The sequence below is a fragment of the Coregonus clupeaformis genome, chromosome 9, assembly GCF_020615455.1.
Source record: "Coregonus clupeaformis isolate EN_2021a chromosome 9, ASM2061545v1, whole genome shotgun sequence".
Taxonomy (NCBI): Eukaryota; Metazoa; Chordata; class Actinopteri; order Salmoniformes; family Salmonidae; genus Coregonus; species Coregonus clupeaformis.
This window is the reverse complement of record NC_059200.1, coordinates 507,939-517,359: the sequence shown is the minus strand read 5'-3', so window position 1 is coordinate 517,359 and position 9,421 is coordinate 507,939. Positions and strand designations below refer to the sequence as shown.

Here is a 9,421-nt window from a genome sequence, read left to right as displayed (position 1 = left end):
CAACCTGACAGAGCTTGAGAGGATCAGCTGAGAAGAATGGGAGAAACTCCCCAAATACAGGTGTGCCAAGCTTATAATGTCATACTTAAGAAGACTCGAGGCTGTAATCACTGCCAAAGGTGCTTCAACAAAGTATTGAGTAAAAAGTCTGAATACTTACACTACCAGTCAAAGGTTTAGACACACCTACTCATTCAAGGTTCTTTCTTTATTTTTACTTTTTTTTTTTTTTACATTGTAGAATAATAGTGAAGACATCAGAACTATGAAATAACACATATTGAATCATGTAGTAACCAAAAAAGTGTTAAACAAATCAAAATATATTTAATATTTGAGATTCTTCAAATAACCACCCTTTGCCTTGATGACTGCTTTGCACACTCTTGGCATTCTCTCAACCAGCTTCATGAGGTAGTCACCTGGTATGCATTTAAATTAACAGGTGTGTCTACTTAAAAGTTAATTTGTGGAATATCTTTCCTTTTTAATGTGTTTGAGCCAATCAGTTGTGTTGTGACAAGGTAGGGGTGGTATACAGAAGATAGCCTTATTTGGTAAAAGACCAAGTCCATATTATGGCAAGAACAGCTCAAATAAGCAAAGAGAAACGACAGTCCATCATGACTTTAAGACATGAAGGTCAGTCAATCTGGAAAATGTCAAGAACTTTAAAGGTTTCTTCAAGTGCAGTCGCAAAAACCATCAAGCGCTATGATGAAACTGGCTCTCATGAGCACCGCCACAGGAATGGAAGACCCAGAGTTACCTCTGCTGCAGAGGATAAGTTCATTAGAGTTACCAGCCTCAGAAATCTCAGCCCAAATAAATGCTTCACAGAGTTCAAGTCACAGACACATCTCAACATCAACTGTTCAGAGGGGACTGTGTGAATCAGGCCTTCATGGTCGAATTGCTAAAAAGAAACCACAAGAAATTTCCTTGTTTTCGAAAGAAAAGCAATTTTTTTGTCCATTAAAATAACATAAAATTAATCAGAAATACAGTGTAGACATTGTTAATGTTGTAAATGACTATTGTAGCTGGAAACGGCAGATTTTTAATGGAATATCTACATAGGCGTACAGAGGCCCATTATCAGCAACCATCAGTCCTGTGTTCCAATGGCACGTTGTGTTTGCTAATCCAAGTTTATCATTTTAAAAGGCTAATTGATCATTAAAAAACCTTTTGCAATTATGTTAGCACAGCTGAAAACTGTTGTGCTGATTAAAGAAGCAATAAAATTGGCCTTCTTGAGAATAGTTGAGTATCTGGAGCATCAGCAATTGTGGGTTCGATTACAGGATCAAAATGGCCAGAAACAAATAACTTTCTTTTGAAACTCGTCAGTCTATTCTCGTCTATTCCATGCGAGAAATTGCCAAGAAACTGAAGATCTCGTACAACGCTGTGTACTACTCCCTTCACAGAACAGCGCAAACTGGCTCTAACCAGAATAGAAAGAGGAGTGGGAGGCCCCGGTGCACAACTGAGCAAGAGGACAAATACATTAGAGTGTCTAGTTTGAGAAACAGACGCCTCACAGGTCCTCAACTGGCAGCTTAATTAAATAGTACCCGCAAAACACCAGTCTCAACGTCAACAGTGAAGAGGCGACGCTGGGATGCTGACCTAGGCAATTGCTTTTCTTTCGAAAACAACGACATTTCTATGTGACCCCAAACTTTTGAAAGGTGGTGTGTGTGTATATATATATATATATATATATATATATATATATATATATATATATATATATATATATATTTTATGGATCAGTGTGGTAATTATTTGGTGTGTTAACTTGAGTGATACAAACAATGGGGGTTGGAGAGGGGGCTCAGTGAGGGCCCAGAGTGAGTCTTGGTGTGTTTTGTAGAGTGTAGCAGAGGCGCTAACATGGTGCATGCTAGTGACACAAAGTAGTGCTAGAAGAATGGTGACCACATTTTAGAGGAGTGAGACAGCTGGACCAACATGAAATGTTTTTGGTGTGTTTCCAGTTACTCTTGGGCACTAGCCAGTGTGGTCCAAGTATAGTGTGTTGTTGTAAGTTCATTAGAGTTACCAGCCTCAGAAATCTCAGCCCAAATAAATGCTTCACAGAGTTCAAGTCACAGACACATCTCAACATCAACTGTTCAGAGGGGACTGTGTGAATCAGGCCTTCATGGTCGAATTGCTAAAAAGAAACCACAAGAAATGTCCTTGTTTTCGAAAGAAAAGCAATTTTTTTGTCCATTAAAATAACATCAAATTAATCAGAAATACAGTGTAGACATTGTTAATGTTGTAAATGGCTATTGTAGCTGGAAACGGCAGATTTTTAATGGAATATCTACATAGGCGTACAGAGGCCCATTATCAGCAACCATCAGTCCTGTGTTCCAATGGCACGTTGTGTTTGCTAATCCAAGTTTATCATTTGAAAAGGCTAATTGATCATTAAAGAAACCTTTTGCAATTATGTTAGCACAGCTGAAAACTGTTGTGCTGATTAAAGAAGCAATTAAACTGGCCTTCTTGAGAATAGTTGAGTATCTGGAGCATCAGCAATTGTGGGTTCGATTACAGGATCAAAATGGCCAGAAACAAATAACTTTCTTTTGAAACTCGTCAGTCTATTCTCGTCTATTCCATGCGAGAAATTGCCAAGAAACTGAAGATCTCGTACAACGCTGTGTACTACTCCCTTCACAGAACAGTGCAAACTGGCTCTAACCAGAATAGAAAGAGGAGTGGGAGGCCCCGGTGCACAACTGAGCAAGAGGACAAATACATTAGAGTGTCTAGTTTGAGAAACAGACGCCTCACAGGTCCTCAACTGGCAGCTTAATTAAATAGTACCCGCAAACACCAGTCTCAACGTCAACAGTGAAGAGGCGACGCTGGGATGCTGACCTAGGCAATTGCTTTTCTTTCGAAAACAACGACATTTCTATGTGACCCCAAACTTTTGAAAGGTGGTGTGTGTGTATATATATATATATATATATATATATATACATATATTATGGATCAGTGTGGTAATTATTTGGTGTGTTAACTTGAGTGATACAGAGTGAGTCTTGGTGTGTTTTGTAGAGTGTAGCAGAGGCGCTAACATGGTGCATGCTAGTGACACAAAGTAGTGCTAGAAGAATGGTGACCACATTTTAGAAGAGTGAGACAGCTGGACCAACATGAAATGTTTTTGGTGTGTTTCCAGTTACTCTTGGGCACTAGCCAGTGTGGTCCAAGTGTAGTGTGTTGTTGGAGTTGATGATGCATGTCCGTCTAATCAGTAGCCTAGCTGAATAGAGTGCACATGAATCACCATCTCTCTGTACATGCAATGCATGATCAGGTAATGTGTGTTTTTGAGTCGGTGAAACATGTCTTTCTATCAGCCACTAGGAGGTGGTCTAGGATTTCCCTCCTCTTACCCCAGCAGTCTCAGCCAGTAAAGATGGGCTTTGTGTCATCAAGGGAGGATGGATACATGTATTTTTAGAAGTGAAGGATTCTGTTATGGGGTGATTTGACCTTTCACCCTAATCTTTCGACGATCTACAATTTCTTCATTCTCAAGAGGGCAACTCAAAGAAACACTGAACGTTCTTCAAATGTAACACTTGAACAAACCTGTGCACAGCACCGTGTTACATTCTAGTCAAAGAGCACTGAAATAAATAATGTTGACTTTCCAAATATAACTTACATGTTTTGTGAATGAACTGTAACTTGTTGACAATTATTTTGTTTTTAAGTGATGTTGTTTGACTCTCTTTTCTGTTATTGTTTATAGAGCTAGGTGAAACTTTTTCTGTTATTGTTTATAGAGCTAGGTGAAACTTTTTCTATTATTGTTTATAGAGCTAGGTGAAACTTTTTCTATTATTGTTTATAGAGCTAGGTTAAACTGTTTCTATTATTGTTTATAGAGCTAGGTGAAACTTTTTATATTATTGTTTATAGAGCTAGGTGAAACTTTCTCTGTTATTGTTTATAGAGCTAGGTGAAACTTTTTATATTATTGTTTATAGAGCTAGGTGAAACTTTTTATATTATTGTTTATAGAGCTAGGTGAAACCTTTTCTGTTATTGTTTATAGAGCTAGGTGAAACTTTGTATATTATTGTTTATAGAGCTAGGTGAAACTTTTTCTGTTATTGTTTATAGAGCTAGGTGAAACTTTTTATATTATTGTTTATAGAGCTAGGTGAAACTTTTTCTATTATTGTTTATAGAGCTAGGTGAAACTTTTTCTGTTATTGTTTATAGAGCTAGGTGAAACTTTTTCTATTATTGTTTATAGAGCTAGGTGAAACTTTTTCTGTTATTGTTTATAGAGCTAGGTGAAACTTTTCTATTATTGTTTATAGAGCTAGGTGAAACTTTTTATGTTATTGTTTATAGAGCTAGGTGAAACTTTTTCTATTATTGTTTATAGAGCTAGGTGAAACTTTTTATATTATTGTTTATAGAGCTAGGTGAAACGTTTTCTGTTATTGTTTATAGAGCTAGGTGAAACTTTGTATATTATTGTTTATAGAGCTAGGTGAAACTTTTTATGTTATTGTTTATAGAGCTAGGTGAAACTTTTCTATTATTGTTTATAGAGCTAGGTGAAACTTTTTATATTATTGTTTATAGAGCTAGGTGAAACTTTTTATATTATTGTTTATAGAGCTAGGTGAAACTTTTCTATTATTGTTTATAGAGCTAGGTGAAACTTTTTATATTATTGTTTATAGAGCTAGGTGAAACTTTTTATATTATTGTTTATAGAGCTAGGTGAAACTTTTTATATTATTGTTTATAGAGCTGTGTGAAACTTTGTATATTATTGTTTATAGAGCTAGGTGAAACTTTGGCCGCCCAAAGAAGACACAGAGAAGGTCGAAGTTTGTGGAGATGCACCGTTGAGGCCCTTTGCTTCACTAGGAGCTGAAAGGAATGAGTCAAGTCAAGGGTATATGTTACTTTCAAGTGTATTGAGATATTTAGAGAGATTCTCCGATACTTGTGTATATTTTTTTGCCAGTAGTTCTGAAAGTAGCTCTCACGAGCCAAAAGTGTTCCCGAAAATTGCATACTACATCACATATGTGCAGATACTGTATGTTCACCACTGTCATTGCTCTCTCTCTCGCTCTGCTGTGTGTGCATCTTGCTAGCTGTCACTCAAATGGCGAGGGTCTGTGGCTCATTGGCTGATACTCGAATTGCTTGGGGGATGGCCCATATGGGGGGGAAATGTAGAGAAAATGGCGCTGCACAGCTTCTAGAAAACTGCCGCTTTGAAACTAGGGGTTTTGTGGCTAATTGAGGTAAAACAGTAATTCTGCTCATAGATTATGCATGTATGAACTACACATTGACACATCCAACCCAAAGCGGGAGGTTTAAAAAAATACTTACTAGTCCCTAATGTTCTTTAAATGCACTTTAGATTGATCTCATTAGCTGTTACAGTTGTGTACAACTCTAGTTATAGTCATGAAACAGTGACCCTTCAGTTTATACATGATGAGCAATTCACTGCATAGAAAGAAATAACACTGAGAGACGTTTTGGGGGTGGTATATATTTCTTATGGTTTACAAATAACATATGTTTTTAAGCGTCAGATAGTACATTACACATTATCATTTTCAGAGCAGAAATAAATATATTGCACTTAAAAAATCAACGAAACAAAATCTAGTTAGATGTCATACTGTATATTTAGATTACACGTAATAATAAAAACACAACAAAAACATGACAGAATCCTTGCAGATCTATTTCCCATGGCATACTTTGAGTGTGCGTACACATTGCTCAAAATGGAAAGTTGAAAGTTACAATCCTTCCTCCTACAAAGACATGGAGAGATTGGCAGCTGCATACAACAGGAAATGGTCAAAGATGGGGAAGTCCAGATGTAGGCTATAGATTGACGAAAACACCAGTTGAAGACCTTTGTTAGAGGTCTTATGCGAAATTGTTTAACATTGAAAACACTTGCCTCTTTCAAGTGAAAGCCTTAGAGTTAGTGTCCTCACTGGCAATCATCACCTCTGATAGCACCTCAATAAAGCATCCAAGTCCATGCATTGTGTAGGCTACTGAGAGTTGTCTTACAACACGTTTTCAACAAAAAGAAAACTGCAAAACTCATTCCAACTCCAAACCTGCTGACTGCTTGTGGACACATGGTATGCAAGTGGTGAGTAAGTGGCAACAGTAATGTAGGCAAAATGCAGAGTTAGTGCCCACAATAATATGGCCAAATTGTAGCCTAATTTATGCGTGTGTTTTGGCTCCCTGTGTTTGGTTCGTTCAGCATAATGAAATTGAGAGACTCAGCATTGAAAACAAAACTCACAATGAAATACTGTATTAGACCTTCACTTCCATCCAAGTTTGTCCCATTTTGCCGAAAGAAAGATCTTCATACTAAAAATAATTGTCAGGATATCTTAGCTGTGAATTAGAGGTTTACAAAGCTGCCTTTTGTGAAATTTTCTTGCCAAAATAAGAACGGGCATTTTACAATAACATTGGTTTTACGGTGGTAACAAACTGCATGAGGCATCATTGAGTGGATGAATCAATCTGCAATTATATTTTTTTTGAGAGGAGTGACACTACAAAGGCACCGATGCATACACTGCATTTTGTGTCACTATCTTAGCTTCTGTGTCATTTGGTTAGAAGGGGCTAGCTGACGAATCACCAACGGTATGACAACCAAAACAAATATCCCTCCTCTAAGTGGCGGCACCACTGAGTCATTATTTACAGGTGTGGACTTTCTCCCAGAGTGCTGTAGTGTCGACACAGCCTGAGGCAGACATAGATCAGGCTACAGTAATCAGGCTATAATGTGGCGCCAGGGGTTAGGTGTTGGTTAGGTGGTGAATCAAGCTTTAGGACAATACAGCAAGAGAAAGTCCATCTTAGCCTTTCATGGCTACAGAGTCTGCTGGTTTTCTCTCCCTCTTGGTACTTCATTGATACATTACTGAGTTGCCATTGATTGGTTAGAGAAGACAATCCGCTGGTGTTGGGGATACGATACGACGTAGTGTAATTTTAACCCTCTGTGACTTTGATATAGAGGTCCTCCAAAGGTCTTCTAGGGCCCATCCACATGTGACATATGAACCAACATCTCTTTTCATAGACCCCACAAATCTAATACATGTTTTACTAATTGGATGCAATACATACAAAAATATGAGGTGAATATAAGCTTTTTGGATGAAAAAGCAAACTGAAAAAGTAGTTTGAGACCCAGTCAGGGTGAGAATTGTTTTAAACAAATATTTTCTGTGTTATCTGTTGCAAACAGCATGCGTCCTATGATATGGCACTCTAATATGACATTTGTCTTATAGTGTGTGTGCGTAATGTGTGTGTATGTGGACATCTTTATGTACTGCTATCAAACATGATCATCTTCCACTATAACTTCTTCACTGTACACATGGCTGGCTTTTTAGATGGGAAAGAGACAATTGGCTTCTCTCTGTCTCTAGGGCATCTATGTGCACAAATCTGACTACCATGGCAACAGCCAGCATGACTGGAGGAGGCTATAGGATTCTGCCTGCAGAGGAAGCTTGGCGGCGTTTGAGTTCAAGCAGGAGAGGAGAGATGTTGCTTCTACCCTCCCTGTGAGTTTTGGTCAGCAAGCAGGGGGAATCCTTTGACTAAAATGGCTGCCATTCCTCCATGCCCCAGCAGCTGGAGTGAAGACAGTTCTCCGCCGTGGCCACAAGCGGTGCCCAGGATTGGAAGTTGTGCACTCCCGTAACTTTTGGAGTCCCATGTTCTTCATTTTCCTCAGAAACTGTGAGAGAACTAACAATTACCACACCCTCTAGTTTTAATGTCCGTAAGCCAGACAGTTCACTTGTTCTCCTGTCCATGCTTTTCTGGAGAGTGGGTGCAAAATTAATATTGTGACCAACAGTTGGAGGGCAGGGGCAAACGACAGTCATCACAAGCAGACCCTTACCTCTTTCCCACAACGCATCACTTTGCATGGTCATCAGTCCTCAGCATCTCTGTTGTAGATTTTTTTTTTTACCTGGATCATCCGTTTTCATATCTGGGTCGTAAATGTTCATATGCAGGTCATTAGTGTTCATATCTAGTGTTCATATCAGTCTGTGGGTCTCTGTGTCTGTTTCACCAGGTCCCGTTGGAGTCTGTTTCCTCTCCGGTTCAGCTGTCAGCATGCAGGGCAGCAGCCAGGCAGCCTCTCCAGGTCGTCCAGTCATTCGCCTCGGCCAGGTGGCTTATTATTTACAAAGACATGGTGGTGATGATGCTGAAGGGGACAAATCGGTGAGCCTATTTACTTGTGTGTGGAAGTGTGTGTCTATAAGCGTAGTTGTAGCTGATGAGGGGCTACTCGGCCAGGCAGTCACCCCAGAGGGAGTCATACAAAGGGGGTCATGACGGTGGAGGAGTGGCGCAGTCCCTGGATGGCAGCGTAGGGGCCCTGCTGGAAGTAGTGGTGGTAGCGGGGCATGTGGAAGGAGGGGAAGGAGGGCCCGCTGCCCTGCATGGTGCCCGCAAGGGCCGAGTGCGTCAGGGGCATGCCCAGCCGGCTGTAGGGGGGCAGGGAGCCCTGGATGGGGTGGGGCAGGGGGGTGGCCAGGGAGTTGCTGCTGGAGCCCATGGAAGAGAGGGACTGGGGGTGCTGGAAGCCTGAGAAACCAGAGGTGGCGGTGACCCATGAGCTCAGGGAGAGGTTGTCAGAGGCGGTGAATGCAGAACCTTAGAGTGAGATGGAGAGAGAGACGCTGTTAGACATCTCTTACTATAATACTGTCACTGATGTAGGCCTTTTGGTAGGCCGTCACTGTAAATAGGAATTTGTTCTTAACTGACTTTACTAGATAAATAAAGGTTAAATAAAAAATTAAAATATTTTGCACTACATTGACTCAGCAGCATTTTATTGCTCCATTTATGTGAATGACTGTTGTTTGAAATTGTTGGTAAAATAATGTGGTAGTAGTACCTCTGAACGACCCTCATTTGGCTCATTAGCATGATGTACATCTTGTGAAATGTGTGTGTGATGACATCATCAGTGTGTGACAAACTCTCTTACCCCTGTGTGCGGCGTGGACTTCATCCCCCAGTGTCTCCTCCTCTCCTGCGTAGGTGCGTATTGGTGACCGGGCGTATGAGTGCTTGTGGATCAAACTCTCAACACTTTCCCTGCAGCAAAAACCAAAGAGAAAGGCCCAAAATATATCTCTATGTTCACACTTAAATATATTGCTACATTCACACCAAAATATGAAAATTCCTATTCTAATATAAAATGTACATTCAGTCCAATATATACTGTATCTGCATTCACACCAATACCCCAAAACAACTCACCAAGATATATCATGTCTTTGCAGTAACCTATAACCCAAATTAT

At 39.8% G+C, this 9,421-nt stretch overlaps 1 long non-coding RNA gene across 1 annotated transcript; it reads right to left on the bottom strand.

The window, feature by feature from the left end:
- Positions 1-5,552: 5,552 nt before the first annotated feature.
- Positions 5,553-9,415, bottom strand: LOC121570049. Its single transcript, XR_006661426.1, has 2 exons — positions 9,101-9,415; positions 5,553-8,760 (listed from the first exon to the last, which is right to left on the bottom strand). It is a non-coding gene; the product is annotated as an uncharacterized LOC121570049 (long non-coding RNA).
- Positions 9,416-9,421: the final 6 nt, after the last annotated feature.